Source organism: Rhinoderma darwinii, chromosome 4, assembly GCF_050947455.1.
Source record: "Rhinoderma darwinii isolate aRhiDar2 chromosome 4, aRhiDar2.hap1, whole genome shotgun sequence".
Taxonomy (NCBI): Eukaryota; Metazoa; Chordata; class Amphibia; order Anura; family Rhinodermatidae; genus Rhinoderma; species Rhinoderma darwinii.
Window position 1 is genome coordinate 1990311 of NC_134690.1, and position 17771 is coordinate 2008081.

General features: G+C 36.9%; 24 non-coding genes across 24 annotated transcripts; all 24 read right to left on the reverse strand.

The window, feature by feature from the left end:
- Positions 1-168: 168 nt before the first annotated feature.
- TRNAG-UCC (transfer RNA glycine (anticodon UCC)) lies at positions 169-240 on the reverse strand. The gene has a single exon. It is a non-coding gene; the product is annotated as a tRNA-Gly (tRNA).
- A 915-nt stretch (positions 241-1155) lies between these two features.
- On the reverse strand, positions 1156-1227 carry TRNAG-UCC (transfer RNA glycine (anticodon UCC)). Its single transcript has one exon. It is a non-coding gene; the product is annotated as a tRNA-Gly (tRNA).
- A 421-nt stretch (positions 1228-1648) lies between these two features.
- On the reverse strand, positions 1649-1720 carry TRNAG-UCC (transfer RNA glycine (anticodon UCC)). The gene has a single exon. It is a non-coding gene; the product is annotated as a tRNA-Gly (tRNA).
- Positions 1721-2141: 421 nt separating this feature from the next.
- Positions 2142-2213, reverse strand: TRNAG-UCC (transfer RNA glycine (anticodon UCC)). The gene has a single exon. It is a non-coding gene; the product is annotated as a tRNA-Gly (tRNA).
- Positions 2214-2634: 421 nt separating this feature from the next.
- On the reverse strand, positions 2635-2706 carry TRNAG-UCC (transfer RNA glycine (anticodon UCC)). The gene has a single exon. It is a non-coding gene; the product is annotated as a tRNA-Gly (tRNA).
- A 914-nt stretch (positions 2707-3620) lies between these two features.
- TRNAG-UCC (transfer RNA glycine (anticodon UCC)) lies at positions 3621-3692 on the reverse strand. The gene has a single exon. It is a non-coding gene; the product is annotated as a tRNA-Gly (tRNA).
- A 421-nt stretch (positions 3693-4113) lies between these two features.
- On the reverse strand, positions 4114-4185 carry TRNAG-UCC (transfer RNA glycine (anticodon UCC)). The gene has a single exon. It is a non-coding gene; the product is annotated as a tRNA-Gly (tRNA).
- Positions 4186-4606: 421 nt separating this feature from the next.
- TRNAG-UCC (transfer RNA glycine (anticodon UCC)) lies at positions 4607-4678 on the reverse strand. The gene has a single exon. It is a non-coding gene; the product is annotated as a tRNA-Gly (tRNA).
- A 421-nt stretch (positions 4679-5099) lies between these two features.
- On the reverse strand, positions 5100-5171 carry TRNAG-UCC (transfer RNA glycine (anticodon UCC)). Its single transcript has one exon. It is a non-coding gene; the product is annotated as a tRNA-Gly (tRNA).
- Positions 5172-5592: 421 nt separating this feature from the next.
- On the reverse strand, positions 5593-5664 carry TRNAG-UCC (transfer RNA glycine (anticodon UCC)). The gene has a single exon. It is a non-coding gene; the product is annotated as a tRNA-Gly (tRNA).
- A 421-nt stretch (positions 5665-6085) lies between these two features.
- On the reverse strand, positions 6086-6157 carry TRNAG-UCC (transfer RNA glycine (anticodon UCC)). Its single transcript has one exon. It is a non-coding gene; the product is annotated as a tRNA-Gly (tRNA).
- Positions 6158-6579: 422 nt separating this feature from the next.
- TRNAG-UCC (transfer RNA glycine (anticodon UCC)) lies at positions 6580-6651 on the reverse strand. The gene has a single exon. It is a non-coding gene; the product is annotated as a tRNA-Gly (tRNA).
- A 421-nt stretch (positions 6652-7072) lies between these two features.
- Positions 7073-7144, reverse strand: TRNAG-UCC (transfer RNA glycine (anticodon UCC)). Its single transcript has one exon. It is a non-coding gene; the product is annotated as a tRNA-Gly (tRNA).
- A 421-nt stretch (positions 7145-7565) lies between these two features.
- Positions 7566-7637, reverse strand: TRNAG-UCC (transfer RNA glycine (anticodon UCC)). Its single transcript has one exon. It is a non-coding gene; the product is annotated as a tRNA-Gly (tRNA).
- A 421-nt stretch (positions 7638-8058) lies between these two features.
- Positions 8059-8130, reverse strand: TRNAG-UCC (transfer RNA glycine (anticodon UCC)). The gene has a single exon. It is a non-coding gene; the product is annotated as a tRNA-Gly (tRNA).
- Positions 8131-8552: 422 nt separating this feature from the next.
- TRNAG-UCC (transfer RNA glycine (anticodon UCC)) lies at positions 8553-8624 on the reverse strand. Its single transcript has one exon. It is a non-coding gene; the product is annotated as a tRNA-Gly (tRNA).
- Positions 8625-10032: 1408 nt separating this feature from the next.
- Positions 10033-10104, reverse strand: TRNAG-UCC (transfer RNA glycine (anticodon UCC)). Its single transcript has one exon. It is a non-coding gene; the product is annotated as a tRNA-Gly (tRNA).
- Positions 10105-12498: 2394 nt separating this feature from the next.
- On the reverse strand, positions 12499-12570 carry TRNAG-UCC (transfer RNA glycine (anticodon UCC)). Its single transcript has one exon. It is a non-coding gene; the product is annotated as a tRNA-Gly (tRNA).
- Positions 12571-13483: 913 nt separating this feature from the next.
- On the reverse strand, positions 13484-13555 carry TRNAG-UCC (transfer RNA glycine (anticodon UCC)). The gene has a single exon. It is a non-coding gene; the product is annotated as a tRNA-Gly (tRNA).
- Positions 13556-14471: 916 nt separating this feature from the next.
- On the reverse strand, positions 14472-14543 carry TRNAG-UCC (transfer RNA glycine (anticodon UCC)). Its single transcript has one exon. It is a non-coding gene; the product is annotated as a tRNA-Gly (tRNA).
- A 915-nt stretch (positions 14544-15458) lies between these two features.
- TRNAG-UCC (transfer RNA glycine (anticodon UCC)) lies at positions 15459-15530 on the reverse strand. Its single transcript has one exon. It is a non-coding gene; the product is annotated as a tRNA-Gly (tRNA).
- A 421-nt stretch (positions 15531-15951) lies between these two features.
- TRNAG-UCC (transfer RNA glycine (anticodon UCC)) lies at positions 15952-16023 on the reverse strand. Its single transcript has one exon. It is a non-coding gene; the product is annotated as a tRNA-Gly (tRNA).
- Positions 16024-16446: 423 nt separating this feature from the next.
- TRNAG-UCC (transfer RNA glycine (anticodon UCC)) lies at positions 16447-16518 on the reverse strand. The gene has a single exon. It is a non-coding gene; the product is annotated as a tRNA-Gly (tRNA).
- Positions 16519-17432: 914 nt separating this feature from the next.
- TRNAG-UCC (transfer RNA glycine (anticodon UCC)) lies at positions 17433-17504 on the reverse strand. Its single transcript has one exon. It is a non-coding gene; the product is annotated as a tRNA-Gly (tRNA).
- Positions 17505-17771: the final 267 nt, after the last annotated feature.

Below are 17771 nucleotides of genomic sequence, written 5' to 3' on the forward strand. Positions count from 1 at the left end.
TTTGGAAGGCACCTTTACAAATCAATATAACACCAACACCTACAAAGCATCTCTACTTTTTCTGCGTTCTACGTTTCAGCTAAATTAGTACAAACAATGCAAGATCAGCAGAAGGATTTTCAGAGTTTGTTCACAAAAAGCTTAAAACAAAAAAAAATACCTATTTCATGCGTTGGCCGGGAATCGAACCCGGGTCAACTGCTTGGAAGGCAGCTATGCTCACCACTATACCACCAACGCCTACACTTTATAGTTTTTTTTGTGTATTTTCTCCGGCAGTTACTGCTTAATAGCGTGTCATGAAAGAAAGATCAGTATAATTGAATGCAGTAAGTGTTCACAAAAAGATTAAAAAACACAAAATACAAGAAATTATTTTACTTTTGCCACGGGTTCCAAAATTGGAAAATGAGCACAAGGGTTTGCAGAGAGTTTTACAAAAGTTTTAAAAATCACAAGTAGCGATTGCCAGAACATGAAGCAGGGTTACCGTTTTGGAAGGCACCTTTACAAATCAATATAACACCAACACCTACAAAGCATCTCTACTTTTTCTGCGTTCTACGTTTCAGCTAAATTAGTACAAACAATGCAAGATCAGCAGAAGGATTTGCAGAGTTTGTTCACAAAAAGCTTAAAACAAAAAAAAAATACCTATTTCATGCGTTGGCCGGGAATCGAACCCGGGTCAACTGCTTGGAAGGCAGCTATGGTCACCACTATACCACCAACGCCTTCACTTTATAGTTTTTTTTGTGTATTTTCTCCGGCAGTTACTGCTTAATAGCGTGTCATGAATGAAAGATCAGTATAATTGAATGCAGTAAGTGTTCACAAAAAGATTAAAAAACACAAAATACAAGAAATTATTTTACTTTTGCCACGGGTTCCAAAATTGGAAAATGAGCACAAGGGTTTGCAGAGAGTTTTACAAAAGTTTTAAAAATCACAAGTAGCGATTGCCAGAACATGAAGCAGGGTTACCGTTTTGGAAGGCACCTTTACAAATCAATATAACACCAACACCTACAAAGCATCTCTACTTTTTCTGCGTTCTACGTTTCAGCTAAATTAGTACAAACAATGCAAGATCAGCAGAAGGATTTGCAGAGTTTGTTCACAAAAAGCTTAAAACAAAAAAAAATACCTATTTCATGCGTTGGCCGGGAATCGAACCCAGGTCAACTGCTTGGAAGGCAGCTATGCTCACCACTATACCACCAACGCCTACACTTTATAGTTTTTTTTGTGTAACTTCTCCGGCAGTAACTGCTTAATAGCGTGTCATGAATGAAAGATCAGTATAATTGAATGCAGTAAGTGTTCACAAAAAGATTAAAAAACACAAAATACAAGAAATTATTTTACTTTTGCCACGGGTTCCAAAATTGGAAAATGAGCACAAGGGTTTGCAGAGAGTTTTACAAAAGTTTTAAAAATCACAAGTAGCGATTGCCAGAACATGAAGCAGGGTTACCGTTTTGGAAGGCACCTTTACAAATCAATATAACACCAACACCTACAAAGCATCTCTACTTTTTCTGCGTTCTACGTTTCAGCTAAATTAGTACAAACAATGCAAGATCAGCAGAAGGATTTTCAGAGTTTGTTCACAAAAAGCTTAAAACCAAAAAAAATACCTATTTCATGCGTTGGCCGGGAATCGAACCCGGGTCAACTGCTTGGAAGGCAGCTATGCTCACCACTATACCACCAACGCCTACACTTTATAGTTTTTTTTGTGTATTTTCTCCGGCAGTTACTGCTTAATAGCGTGTCATGAAAGAAAGATCAGTATAATTGAATGCAGTAAGTGTTCACAAAAAGATTAAAAAACACAAAATACAAGAAATTATTTTACTTTTGCCACGGGTTCCAAAATTGGAAAATGAGCACAAGGGTTTGCAGAGAGTTTTACAAAAGTTTTAAAAATCACAAGTAGCGATTGCCAGAACATGAAGCAGGGTTACCGTTTTGGAAGGCACCTTTACAAATCAATATAACACCAACACCTACAAAGCATCTCTACTTTTTCTGCGTTCTACGTTTCAGCTAAATTAGTACAAACAATGCAAGATCAGCAGAAGGATTTTCAGAGTTTGTTCACAAAAAGCTTAAAACCAAAAAAAATACCTATTTCATGCGTTGGCCGGGAATCGAACCCGGGTCAACTGCTTGGAAGGCAGCTATGCTCACCACTATACCACCAACGCCTACACTTTATAGTTTTTTTTGTGTATTTTCTCCGGCAGTTACTGCTTAATAGCGTGTCATGAAAGAAAGATCAGTATAATTGAATGCAGTAAGTGTTCACAAAAAGATTAAAAAACACAAAATACAAGAAATTATTTTACTTTTGCCACGGGTTCCAAAATTGGAAAATGAGCACAAGGGTTTGCAGAGAGTTTTACAAAAGTTTTAAAAATCACAAGTAGCGATTGCCAGAACATGAAGCAGGGTTACCGTTTTGGAAGGCACCTTTACAAATCAATATAACACCAACACCTACAAAGCATCTCTACTTTTTCTGCGTTCTACGTTTCAGCTAAATTAGTACAAACAATGCAAGATCAGCAGAAGGATTTTCAGAGTTTGTTCACAAAAAGCTTAAAACAAAAAAAAACACCTATTTCATGCGTTGGCCGGGAATCGAACCCGGGTCAACTGCTTGGAAGGCAGCTATGCTCACCACTATACCACCAACGCCTACACTTTATAGTTTTTTTTGTGTAACTTCTCCGGCAGTAACTGCTTAATAGCGTGTCATGAATGAAAGATCAGTATAATTGAATGCAGTAAGTGTTCACAAAAAGATTAAAAAACACAAAATACAAGAAATTATTTTACTTTTGCCACGGGTTCCAAAATTGGAAAATGAGCACAAGGGTTTGCAGAGAGTTTTACAAAAGTTTTAAAAATCACAAGTAGCGATTGCCAGAACATGAAGCAGGGTTACCGTTTTGGAAGGCACCTTTACAAATCAATATAACACCAACACCTACAAAGCATCTCTACTTTTTCTGCGTTCTACGTTTCAGCTAAATTAGTACAAACAATGCAAGATCAGCAGAAGGATTTTCAGAGTTTGTTCACAAAAAGCTTAAAACAAAAAAAAATACCTATTTCATGCGTTGGCCAGGAATCGAACCCGGGTCAACTGCTTGGAAGGCAGCTATGCTCACCACTATACCACCAACGCCTACACTTTATAGTTTTTTTTGTGTATTTTCTCCGGCAGTTACTGCTTAATAGCGTGTCATGAAAGAAAGATCAGTATAATTGAATGCAGTAAGTGTTCACAAAAAGATTAAAAAACACAAAATACAAGAAATTATTTTACTTTTGCCACGGGTTCCAAAATTGGAAAATGAGCACAAGGGTTTGCAGAGAGTTTTACAAAAGTTTTAAAAATCACAAGTAGCGATTGCCAGAACATGAAGCAGGGTTACCGTTTTGGAAGGCACCTTTACAAATCAATATAACACCAACACCTACAAAGCATCTCTACTTTTTCTGCGTTCTACGTTTCAGCTAAATTAGTACAAACAATGCAAGATCAGCAGAAGGATTTGCAGAGTTTGTTCACAAAAAGCTTAAAACAAAAAAAAATACCTATTTCATGCGTTGGCCGGGAATCGAACCCAGGTCAACTGCTTGGAAGGCAGCTATGCTCACCACTATACCACCAACGCCTACACTTTATAGTTTTTTTTGTGTATTTTCTCCGGCAGTTACTGCTTAATAGCGTGTCATGAAAGAAAGATCAGTATAATTGAATGCAGTAAGTGTTCACAAAAAGATTAAAAAACACAAAATACAAGAAATTATTTTACTTTTGCCACGGGTTCCAAAATTGGAAAATGAGCACAAGGGTTTGCAGAGAGTTTTACAAAAGTTTTAAAAATCACAAGTAGCGATTGCCAGAACATGAAGCAGGGTTACCGTTTTGGAAGGCACCTTTACAAATCAATATAACACCAACACCTACAAAGCATCTCTACTTTTTCTGCGTTCTACGTTTCAGCTAAATTAGTACAAACAATGCAAGATCAGCAGAAGGATTTTCAGAGTTTGTTCACAAAAAGCTTAAAACAAAAAAAAATACCTATTTCATGCGTTGGCCGGGAATCGAACCCAGGTCAACTGCTTGGAAGGCAGCTATGCTCACCACTATACCACCAACGCCTACACTTTATAGTTTTTTTTGTGTAACTTCTCCGGCAGTAACTGCTTAATAGCGTGTCATGAATGAAAGATCAGTATAATTGAATGCAGTAAGTGTTCACAAAAAGATTAAAAAACACAAAATACAAGAAATTATTTTACTTTTGCCACGGGTTCCAAAATTGGAAAATGAGCACAAGGGTTTGCAGAGAGTTTTACAAAAGTTTTAAAAATCACAAGTAGCGATTGCCAGAACATGAAGCAGGGTTACCGTTTTGGAAGGCACCTTTACAAATCAATATAACACCAACACCTACAAAGCATCTCTACTTTTTCTGCGTTCTACGTTTCAGCTAAATTAGTACTAACAATGCAAGATCAGCAGAAGGATTTTCAGAGTTTGTTCACAAAAAGCTTAAAACCCAAAAAAATACCTATTTCATGCGTTGGCCGGGAATCGAACCCGGGTCAACTGCTTGGAAGGCAGCTATGCTCACCACTATACCACCAACGCCTACACTTTATAGTTTTTTTTGTGTATTTTCTCCGGCAGTTACTGCTTAATAGCGTGTCATGAAAGAAAGATCAGTATAATTGAATGCAGTAAGTGTTCACAAAAAGATTAAAAAACACAAAATACAAGAAATTATTTTACTTTTGCCACGGGTTCCAAAATTGGAAAATGAGCACAAGGGTTTGCAGAGAGTTTTACAAAAGTTTTAAAAATCACAAGTAGCGATTGCCAGAACATGAAGCAGGGTTACCGTTTTGGAAGGCACCTTTACAAATCAATATAACACCAACACCTACAAAGCATCTCTACTTTTTCTGCGTTCTACGTTTCAGCTAAATTAGTACAAACAATGCAAGATCAGCAGAAGGATTTTCAGAGTTTGTTCACAAAAAGCTTAAAACAAAAAAAAATACCTATTTCACGCGTTGGCCGGGAATCGAACCCGGGTCAACTGCTTGGAAGGCAGCTATGCTCACCACTATACCACCAACGCCTACACTTTATAGTTTTTTTTGTGTATTTTCTCCGGCAGTTACTGCTTAATAGCGTGTCATGAAAGAAAGATCAGTATAATTGAATGCAGTAAGTGTTCACAAAAAGATTAAAAAACACAAAATACAAGAAATTATTTTACTTTTGCCACGGGTTCCAAAATTGGAAAATGAGCACAAGGGTTTGCAGAGAGTTTTACAAAAGTTTTAAAAATCACAAGTAGCGATTGCCAGAACATGAAGCAGGGTTACCGTTTTGGAAGGCACCTTTACAAATCAATATAACACCAACACCTACAAAGCATCTCTACTTTTTCTGCGTTCTACGTTTCAGCTAAATTAGTACAAACAATGCAAGATCAGCAGAAGGATTTGCAGAGTTTGTTCACAAAAAGCTTAAAACAAAAAAAAATACCTATTTCATGCGTTGGCCGGGAATCGAACCCAGGTCAACTGCTTGGAAGGCAGCTATGCTCACCACTATACCACCAACGCCTACACTTTATAGTTTTTTTTGTGTAACTTCTCCGGCAGTAACTGCTTAATAGCGTGTCATGAATGAAAGATCAGTATAATTGAATGCAGTAAGTGTTCACAAAAAGATTAAAAAACACAAAATACAAGAAATTATTTTACTTTTGCCACGGGTTCCAAAATTGGAAAATGAGCACAAGGGTTTGCAGAGAGTTTTACAAAAGTTTTAAAAATCACAAGTAGCGATTGCCAGAACATGAAGCAGGGTTACCGTTTTGGAAGGCACCTTTACAAATCAATATAACACCAACACCTACAAAGCATCTCTACTTTTTCTGCGTTCTACGTTTCAGCTAAATTAGTACAAACAATGCAAGATCAGCAGAAGGATTTTCAGAGTTTGTTCACAAAAAGCTTAAAACAAAAAAAAATACCTATTTCATGCGTTGGCCGGGAATCGAACCCGGGTCAACTGCTTGGAAGGCAGCTATGCTCACCACTATACCACCAACGCCTACACTTTATAGTTTTTTTTGTGTATTTTCTCCGGCAGTTACTGCTTAATAGCGTGTCATGAAAGAAAGATCAGTATAATTGAATGCAGTAAGTGTTCACAAAAAGATTAAAAAACACAAAATACAAGAAATTATTTTACTTTTGCCACGGGTTCCAAAATTGGAAAATGAGCACAAGGGTTTGCAGAGAGTTTTACAAAAGTTTTAAAAATCACAAGTAGCGATTGCCAGAACATGAAGCAGGGTTACCGTTTTGGAAGGCACCTTTACAAATCAATATAACACCAACACCTACAAAGCATCTCTACTTTTTCTGCGTTCTACGTTTCAGCTAAATTAGTACAAACAATGCAAGATCAGCAGAAGGATTTGCAGAGTTTGTTCACAAAAAGCTTAAAACAAAAAAAAAATACCTATTTCATGCGTTGGCCGGGAATCGAACCCGGGTCAACTGCTTGGAAGGCAGCTATGCTCACCACTATACCACCAACGCCTTCACTTTATAGTTTTTTTTGTGTATTTTCTCCGGCAGTTACTGCTTAATAGCGTGTCATGAATGAAAGATCAGTATAATTGAATGCAGTAAGTGTTCACAAAAAGATTAAAAAACACAAAATACAAGAAATTATTTTACTTTTGCCACGGGTTCCAAAATTGGAAAATGAGCACAAGGGTTTGCAGAGAGTTTTACAAAAGTTTTAAAAATCACAAGTAGCGATTGCCAGAACATGAAGCAGGGTTACCGTTTTGGAAGGCACCTTTACAAATCAATATAACACCAACACCTACAAAGCATCTCTACTTTTTCTGCGTTCTACGTTTCAGCTAAATTAGTACAAACAATGCAAGATCAGCAGAAGGATTTGCAGAGTTTGTTCACAAAAAGCTTAAAACAAAAAAAAATACCTATTTCATGCGTTGGCCGGGAATCGAACCCAGGTCAACTGCTTGGAAGGCAGCTATGCTCACCACTATACCACCAACGCCTACACTTTATAGTTTTTTTTGTGTAACTTCTCCGGCAGTAACTGCTTAATAGCGTGTCATGAATGAAAGATCAGTATAATTGAATGCAGTAAGTGTTCACAAAAAGATTAAAAAACACAAAATACAAGAAATTATTTTACTTTTGCCACGGGTTCCAAAATTGGAAAATGAGCACAAGGGTTTGCAGAGAGTTTTACAAAAGTTTTAAAAATCACAAGTAGCGATTGCCAGAACATGAAGCAGGGTTACCGTTTTGGAAGGCACCTTTACAAATCAATATAACACCAACACCTACAAAGCATCTCTACTTTTTCTGCGTTCTACGTTTCAGCTAAATTAGTACAAACAATGCAAGATCAGCAAAAGGATTTTCAGAGTTTGTTCACAAAAAGCTTAAAACAAAAAAAAATACCTATTTCATGCGTTGGCCGGGAATCGAACCCGGGTCAACTGCTTGGAAGGCAGCTATGCTCACCACTATACCACCAACGCCTTCACTTTATAGTTTTTTTTGTGTATTTTCTCCGGCAGTTACTGCTTAATAGCGTGTCATGAATGAAAGATCAGTATAATTGAATGCAGTAAGTGTTGACAAAAAGATTAAAAAACACAAAATACAAGAAATTATTTTACTTTTGCCACGGGTTCCAAAATTGGAAAATGAGCACAAGGGTTTGCAGAGAGTTTTACAAAAGTTTTAAAAATCACAAGTAGCGATTGCCAGAACATGAAGCAGGGTTACCGTTTTGGAAGGCACCTTTACAAATCAATATAACACCAACACCTACAAAGCATCTCTACTTTTTCTGCGTTCTACGTTTCAGCTAAATTAGTACAAACAATGCAAGATCAGCAGAAGGATTTGCAGAGTTTGTTCACAAAAAGCTTAAAACAAAAAAAAATACCTATTTCATGCGTTGGCCGGGAATCGAACCCAGGTCAACTGCTTGGAAGGCAGCTATGCTCACCACTATACCACCAACGCCTACACTTTATAGTTTTTTTTGTGTAACTTCTCCGGCAGTAACTGCTTAATAGCGTGTCATGAATGAAAGATCAGTATAATTGAATGCAGTAAGTGTTCACAAAAAGATTAAAAAACACAAAATACAAGAAATTATTTTACTTTTGCCACGGGTTCCAAAATTGGAAAATGAGCACAAGGGTTTGCAGAGAGTTTTACAAAAGTTTTAAAAATCACAAGTAGCGATTGCCAGAACATGAAGCAGGGTTACCGTTTTGGAAGGCACCTTTACAAATCAATATAACACCAACACCTACAAAGCATCTCTACTTTTTCTGCGTTCTACGTTTCAGCTAAATTAGTACAAACAATGCAAGATCAGCAAAAGGATTTTCAGAGTTTGTTCACAAAAAGCTTAAAACAAAAAAAAAATACCTATTTCATGCGTTGGCCGGGAATCGAACCCGGGTCAACTGCTTGGAAGGCAGCTATGCTCACCACTATACCACCAACGCCTTCACTTTATAGTTTTTTTTGTGTATTTTCTCCGGCAGTTACTGCTTAATAGCGTGTCATGAATGAAAGATCAGTATAATTGAATGCAGTAAGTGTTCACAAAAAGATTAAAAAACACAAAATACAAGAAATTATTTTACTTTTGCCACGGGTTCCAAAATTGGAAAATGAGCACAAGGGTTTGCAGAGAGTTTTACAAAAGTTTTAAAAATCACAAGTAGCGATTGCCAGAACATGAAGCAGGGTTACCGTTTTGGAAGGCACCTTTACAAATCAATATAACACCAACACCTACAAAGCATCTCTACTTTTTCTGCGTTCTACGTTTCAGCTAAATTAGTACAAACAATGCAAGATCAGCAAAAGGATTTTCAGAGTTTGTTCACAAAAAGCTTAAAACAAAAAAAAATACCTATTTCATGCGTTGGCCGGGAATCGAACCCGGGTCAACTGCTTGGAAGGCAGCTATGCTCACCACTATACCACCAACACCTACACTTTATAGTTTTTTTTGTGTATTTTCTCCGGCAGTTACTGCTTAATAGCGTGTCATGAAAGAAAGATCAGTATAATTGAATGCAGTAAGTGTTCACAAAAAGATTAAAAAACACAAAATACAAGAAATTATTTTACTTTTGCCACGGGTTCCAAAATTGGAAAATGAGCACAAGGATTTGCAGAGAGTTTTACAAAAGTTTTAAAAATCACAAGTAGCGATTGCCAGAACATGAAGCAGGGTTACCGTTTTGGAAGGCACCTTTACAAATCAATATAACACCAACACCTACAAAGCATCTCTACTTTTTCTGCGTTCTACGTTTCAGCTAAATTAGTACAAACAATGCAAGATCAGCAGAAGGATTTTCAGAGTTTGTTCACAAAAAGCTTAAAACAAAAAAAAATACCTATTTCATGGGTTGGCCGGGAATCGAACCCGGGTCAACTGCTTGGAAGGCAGCTATGCTCACCACTATACCACCAACGCCTACACTTTATAGTTTTTTTTGTGTATTTTCTCCGGCAGTTACTGCTTAATAGCGTGTCATGAAAGAAAGATCAGTATAATTGAATGCAGTAAGTGTTCACAAAAAGATTAAAAAACACAAAATACAAGAAATTATTTTACTTTTGCCACGGGTTCCAAAATTGGAAAATGAGCACAAGGGTTTGCAGAGAGTTTTACAAAAGTTTTAAAAATCACAAGTAGCGATTGCCAGAACATGAAGCAGGGTTACCGTTTTGGAAGGCACCTTTACAAATCAATATAACACCAACACCTACAAAGCATCTCTACTTTTTCTGCGTTCTACGTTTCAGCTAAATTAGTACAAACAATGCAAGATCAGCAGAAGGATTTGCAGAGTTTGTTCACAAAAAGCTTAAAACAAAAAAAAAATACCTATTTCATGCGTTGGCCGGGAATCGAACCCGGGTCAACTGCTTGGAAGGCAGCTATGCTCACCACTATACCACCAACGCCTTCACTTTATAGTTTTTTTTGTGTATTTTCTCCGGCAGTTACTGCTTAATAGCGTGTCATGAATGAAAGATCAGTATAATTGAATGCAGTAAGTGTTCACAAAAAGATTAAAAAACACAAAATACAAGAAATTATTTTACTTTTGCCACGGGTTCCAAAATTGGAAAATGAGCACAAGGGTTTGCAGAGAGTTTTACAAAAGTTTTAAAAATCACAAGTAGCGATTGCCAGAACATGAAGCAGGGTTACCGTTTTGGAAGGCACCTTTACAAATCAATATAACACCAACACCTACAAAGCATCTCTACTTTTTCTGCGTTCTACTTTTCAGCTAAATTAGTACAAACAATGCAAGATCAGCAGAAGGATTTGCAGAGTTTGTTCACAAAAAGCTTAAAACAAAAAAAAAATACCTATTTCATGCGTTGGCCAGGAATCGAACCCGGGTCAACTGCTTGGAAGGCAGCTATGCTCACCACTATACCACCAACGCCTACACTTTATAGTTTTTTTTGTTTATTTTCTCCGGCAGTTACTGCTTAATAGCGTGTCATGAATGAAAGATCAGTATAATTGAATGCAGTAAGTGTTCACAAAAAGATTAAAAAACACAAAATACAAGAAATTATTTTACTTTTGCCACGGGTTCCAAAATTGGAAAATGAGCACAAGGGTTTGCAGAGAGTTTTACAAAAGTTTTAAAAATCACAAGTAGCGATTGCCAGAACATGAAGCAGGGTTACCGTTTTGGAAGGCACCTTTACAAATCAATATAACACCAACACCTACAAAGCATCTCTACTTTTTCTGCGTTCTACGTTTCAGCTAAATTAGTACAAACAATGCAAGATCAGCAGAAGGATTTTCAGAGTTTGTTCACAAAAAGCTTAAAACAAAAAAAAAATACCTATTTCATGCGTTGGCTGGGAATCGAACCCGGGTCAACTGCTTGGAAGGCAGCTATGCTCACCACTATACCACCAACGCCTACACTTTATAGTTTTTTTTGTGTATTTTCTCCGGCAGTTACTGCTTAATAGCGTGTCATGAATGAAAGATCAGTATAATTGAATGCAGTAAGTGTTCACAAAAAGATTAAAAAACACAAAATACAAGAAATTATTTTACTTTTGCCACGGGTTCCAAAATTGGAAAATGAGCACAAGGGTTTGCAGAGAGTTTTACAAAAGTTTTAAAAATCACAAGTAGCGATTGCCAGAACATGAAGCAGGGTTACCGTTTTGGAAGGCACCTTTACAAATCAATATAACACCAACACCTACAAAGCATCTCTACTTTTTCTGCGTTCTACGTTTCAGCTAAATTAGTACAAACAATGCAAGATCAGCAGAAGGATTTTCAGAGTTTGTTCACAAAAAGCTTAAAAAAAAAAAAATACCTATTTCATGCGTTGGCCGGGAATCGAACCCGGGTCAACTGCTTGGAAGGCAGCTATGCTCACTACTATACCACCAACGCCTACACTTTATAGTTTTTTTTGTTTATTTTCTCCGGCAGTTACTGCTTAATAGCGTGTCATGAATGAAAGATCAGTATAATTGAATGCAGTAAGTGTTCACAAAAAGATTAAAAAACACAAAATACAAGAAATTATTTTACTTTTGCCACGGGTTCCAAAATTGGAAAATGAGCACAAGGGTTTGCAGAGAGTTTTACAAAAGTTTTAAAAATCACAAGTAGCGATTGCCAGAACATGAAGCAGGGTTACCGTTTTGGAAGGCACCTTTACAAATCAATATAACACCAACACCTACAAAGCATCTCTACTTTTTCTGCGTTCTACGTTTCAGCTAAATTAGTACAAACAATGCAAGATCAGCAGAAGGATTTTCAGAGTTTGTTCACAAAAAGCTTAAAACAAAAAAAAAATACCTATTTCATGCGTTGGCTGGGAATCGAACCCGGGTCAACTGCTTGGAAGGCAGCTATGCTCACCACTATACCACCAACGCCTACACTTTATAGTTTTTTTTGTGTATTTTCTCCGGCAGTTACTGCTTAATAGCGTGTCATGAATGAAAGATCAGTATAATTGAATGCAGTAAGTGTTCACAAAAAGATTAAAAAACACAAAATACAAGAAATTATTTTACTTTTGCCACGGGTTCCAAAATTGGAAAATGAGCACAAGGGTTTGCAGAGAGTTTTACAAAAGTTTTAAAAATCACAAGTAGCGATTGCCAGAACATGAAGCAGGGTTACCGTTTTGGAAGGCACCTTTACAAATCAATATAACACCAACACCTACAAAGCATCTCTACTTTTTCTGCGTTCTACGTTTCAGCTAAATTAGTACAAACAATGCAAGATCAGCAGAAGGATTTTCAGAGTTTGTTCACAAAAAGCTTAAAAAAAAAAAAATACCTATTTCATGCGTTGGCCGGGAATCGAACCCGGGTCAACTGCTTGGAAGGCAGCTATGCTCACCACTATACCACCAACGCCTACACTTTATAGTTTTTTTTGTGTATTTTCTCCGGCAGTTACTGCTTAATAGCGTGTCATGAAAGAAAGATCAGTATAATTGAATGCAGTAAGTGTTCACAAAAAGATTAAAAAACACAAAATACAAGAAATTATTTTACTTTTGCCACGGGTTCCAAAATTGGAAAATGAGCACAAGGGTTTGCAGAGAGTTTTACAAAAGTTTTAAAAATCACAAGTAGCGATTGCCAGAACATGAAGCAGGGTTACCGTTTTGGAAGGCACCTTTACAAATAAATATAACACCAACACCTACAAAGCATCTCTACTTTTTCTGCGTTCTACGTTTCAGCTAAATTAGTACAAACAATGCAAGATCAGCAAAAGGATTTTCAGAGTTTGTTCACAAAAAGCTTAAAACAAAAAAAATACCTATTTCATGCGTTGGCCGGGAATCGAACCAGGGTCAACTGCTTGGAAGGCAGCTATGCTCACCACTATACCACCAACGCCTACACTTTATAGTTTTTTTTGTGTATTTTCTCCGGCAGTTACTGCTTAATAGCGTGTCATGAAAGAAAGATCAGTATAATTGAATGCAGTAAGTGTTCACAAAAAGATTAAAAAACACAAAATACAAGAAATTATTTTACTTTTGCCACGGGTTCCAAAATTGGAAAATGAGCACAAGGGTTTGCAGAGAGTTTTACAAAAGTTTTAAAAATCACAAGTAGCGATTGCCAGAACATGAAGCAGGGTTACCGTTTTGGAAGGCACCTTTACAAATCAATATAACACCAACACCTACAAAGCATCTCTACTTTTTCTGCGTTCTACGTTTCAGCTAAATTAGTACAAACAATGCAAGATCAGCAGAAGGATTTTCAGAGTTTGTTCACAAAAAGCTTAAAACAAAAAAAAATACCTATTTCATGCGTTGGCCGGGAATCGAACCCGGGTCAACTGCTTGGAAGGCAGCTATGCTCACCACTATACCACCAACGCCTACACTTTATAGTTTTTTTTGTGTATTTTCTCCGGCAGTTACTGCTTAATAGCGTGTCATGAAAGAAAGATCAGTATAATTGAATGCAGTAAGTGTTCACAAAAAGATTAAAAAACACAAAATACAAGAAATTATTTTACTTTTGCCACGGGTTCCAAAATTGGAAAATGAGCACAAGGGTTTGCAGAGAGTTTTACAAAAGTTTTAAAAATCACAAGTAGCGATTGCCAGAACATGAAGCAGGGTTACCGTTTTGGAAGGCACCTTTACAAATCAATATAACACCAACACCTACAAAGCATCTCTACTTTTTCTGCGTTCTACGTTTCAGCTAAATTAGTACAAACAATGCAAGATCAGCAGAAGGATTTTCAGAGTTTGTTCACAAAAAGCTTAAAACAAAAAAAAAATACCTATTTCATGCGTTGGCCGGGAATCGAACCAGGGTCAACTGCTTGGAAGGCAGCTATGCTCACCACTATACCACCAACGCCTACACTTTATAGTTTTTTTTGTGTATTTTCTCCGGCAGTTACTGCTTAATAGCGTGTCATGAAAGAAAGATCAGTATAATTGAATGCAGTAAGTGTTCACAAAAAGATTAAAAAACACAAAATACAAGAAATTATTTTACTTTTGCCACGGGTTCCAAAATTGGAAAATGAGCACAAGGGTTTGCAGAGAGTTTTACAAAAGTTTTAAAAATCACAAGTAGCGATTGCCAGAACATGAAGCAGGGTTACCGTTTTGGAAGGCACCTTTACAAATCAATATAACACCAACACCTACAAAGCATCTCTACTTTTTCTGCGTTCTACGTTTCAGCTAAATTAGTACAAACAATGCAAGATCAGCAGAAGGATTTTCAGAGTTTGTTCACAAAAAGCTTAAAACAAAAAAAAAATACCTATTTCATGCGTTGGCCGGGAATCGAACCCGGGTCAACTGCTTGGAAGGCAGCTATGCTCACCACTATACCACCAACGCCTACACTTTATAGTTTTTTTTGTGTATTTTCTCCGGCAGTTACTGCTTAATAGCGTGTCATGAATGAAAGATCAGTATAATTGAATGCAGTAAGTGTTCACAAAAAGATTAAAAAACACAAAATACAAGAAATTATTTTACTTTTGCCACGGGTTCCAAAATTGGAAAATGAGCACAAGGGTTTGCAGAGAGTTTTACAAAAGTTTTAAAAATCACAAGTAGCGATTGCCAGAACATGAAGCAGGGTTACCGTTTTGGAAGGCACCTTTACAAATCAATATAACACCAACACCTACAAAGCATCTCTACTTTTTCTGCGTTCTACGTTTCAGCTAAATTAGTACAAACAATGCAAGATCAGCAGAAGGATTTTCAGAGTTTGTTCACAAAAAGCTTAAAACAAAAAAAAATACCTATTTCATGCGTTGGCCGGGAATCGAACCAGGGTCAACTGCTTGGAAGGCAGCTATGCTCACCACTATACCACCAACGCCTACACTTTATAGTTTTTTTTGTGTATTTTCTCCGGCAGTTACTGCTTAATAGCGTGTCATGAAAGAAAGATCAGTATAATTGAATGCAGTAAGTGTTCACAAAAAGATTAAAAAACACAAAATACAAGAAATTATTTTACTTTTGCCACGGGTTCCAAAATTGGAAAATGAGCACAAGGGTTTGCAGAGAGTTTTACAAAAGTTTTAAAAATCACAAGTAGCGATTGCCAGAACATGAAGCAGGGTTACCGTTTTGGAAGGCACCTTTACAAATCAATATAACACCAACACCTACAAAGCATCTCTACTTTTTCTGCGTTCTACGTTTCAGCTAAATTAGTACAAACAATGCAAGATCAGCAGAAGGATTTTCAGAGTTTGTTCACAAAAAGCTTAAAACAAAAAAAAAATACCTATTTCATGTGTTGGCCGGGAATCGAACCCGGGTCAACTGCTTGGAAGGCAGCTATGCTCACCACTATACCACCAACGCCTACACTTTATAGTTTTTTTTGTGTATTTTCTCCGGCAGTTACTGCTTAATAGCGTGTCATGAAAGAAAGATCAGTATAATTGAATGCAGTAAGTGTTCACAAAAAGATTAAAAAACACAAAATACAAGAAATTATTTTACTTTTGCCACGGGTTCCAAAATTGGAAAATGAGCACAAGGGTTTGCAGAGAGTTTTACAAAAGTTTTAAAAATCACAAGTAGCGATTGCCAGAACATGAAGCAGGGTTACCGTTTTGGAAGGCACCTTTACAAATCAATATAACACCAACACCTACAAAGCATCTCTACTTTTTCTGCGTTCTACGTTTCAGCTAAATTAGTACAAACAATGCAAGATCAGCAGAAGGATTTTCAGAGTTTGTTCACAAAAAGCTTAAAACAAAAAAAAATACCTATTTCATGCGTTGGCCGGGAATCGAACCCGGGTTAACTGCTTGGAAGGCAGCTATGCTCACCACTATACCACCAACGCCTACACTTTATAGTTTTTTTTGTGTATTTTCTCCGGCAGTTACTGCTTAATAGCGTGTCATGAAAGAAAGATCAGTATAATTGAATGCAGTAAGTGTTCACAAAAAGATTAAAAAACACAAAATACAAGAAATTATTTTACTTTTGCCACGGGTTCCAAAATTGGAAAATGAGCACAAGGGTTTGCAGAGAGTTTTACAAAAGTTTTAAAAATCACAAGTAGCGATTGCCAGAACATGAAGCAGGGTTACCGTTTTGGAAGGCACCTTTACAAATCAATATAACACCAACACCTACAAAGCATCTCTACTTTTTCTGCGTTCTACGTTTCAGCTAAATTAGTACAAACAATGCAAGATCAGCAGAAGGATTTTCAGAGTTTGTTCACAAAAAGCTTAAAACAAAAAAAAAAATACATATTTCATGCGTTGGCCGGGAATCGAACCCGGGTCAACTGCTTGGAAGGCAGCTATGCTCACCACTATACCACCAACGCCTACACTTTATAGTTTTTTTGTGTATTTTCTCCGGCAGTTACTGCTTAATAGCGTGTCATGAAAGAAAGATCAGTATAATTGAATGCAGTAAGTGTTCACAAAAAGATTAAAAAACACAAAATACAAGAAATTATTTTACTTTTGCCACGGGTTCCAAAATTGGAAAATGAGCACAAGGGTTTGCAGAGAGTTTTACAAAAGTTTTAAAAATCACAAGTAGCGATTGCCAGAACATGAAGCAGGGTTACCGTTTTGGAAGGCACCTTTACAAATCAATATAACACCAACACCTACAAAGCATCTCTACTTTTTCTGCGTTCTACGTTTCAGCTAAATTAGTACAAACAATGCAAGATCAGCAGAAGGATTTTCAGAGTTTGTTCACAAAAAGCTTAAAACAAAAAAAAATACCTATTTCATGCGTTGGCCGGGAATCGAACCAGGGTCAACTGCTTGGAAGGCAGCTATGCTCACCACTATACCACCAACGCCTACACTTTATAGTTTTTTTTGTGTATTTTCTCCGGCAGTTACTGCTTAATAGCGTGTCATGAAAGAAAGATCAGTATAATTGAATGCAGTAAGTGTTCACAAAAAGATTAAAAAACACAAAATACAAGAAATTATTTTACTTTTGCCACGGGTTCCAAAATTGGAAAATGAGCACAAGGGTTTGCAGAGAGTTTTACAAAAGTTTTAAAAATCACAAGTAGCGATTGCCAGAACATGAAGCAGGGTTACCGTTTTGGAAGGCACCTTTACAAATCAATATAACACCAACACCTACAAAGCATCTCTACTTTTTCTGCGTTCTACGTTTCAGCTAAATTAGTACAAACAATGCAAGATCAGCAGAAGGATTTTCAGAGTTTGTTCACAAAAAGCTTAAAACAAAAAAAAAATACCTATTTCATGTGTTGGCCGGGAATCGAACCCGGGTCAACTGCTTGGAAGGCAGCTATGCTCACCACTATACCACCAACGCCTACACTTTATAGTTTTTTTTGTGTATTTTCTCCGGCAGTTACTGCTTAATAGCGTGTCATGAAAGAAAGATCAGTATAATTGAATGCAGTAAGTGTTCACAAAAAGATTAAAAAACACAAAATACAAGAAATTATTTTACTTTTGCCACGGGTTCCAAAATTGGAAAATGAGCACAAGGGTTTGCAGAGAGTTTTACAAAAGTTTTAAAAATCACAAGTAGCGATTGCCAGAACATGAAGCAGGGTTACCGTTTTGGAAGGCACCT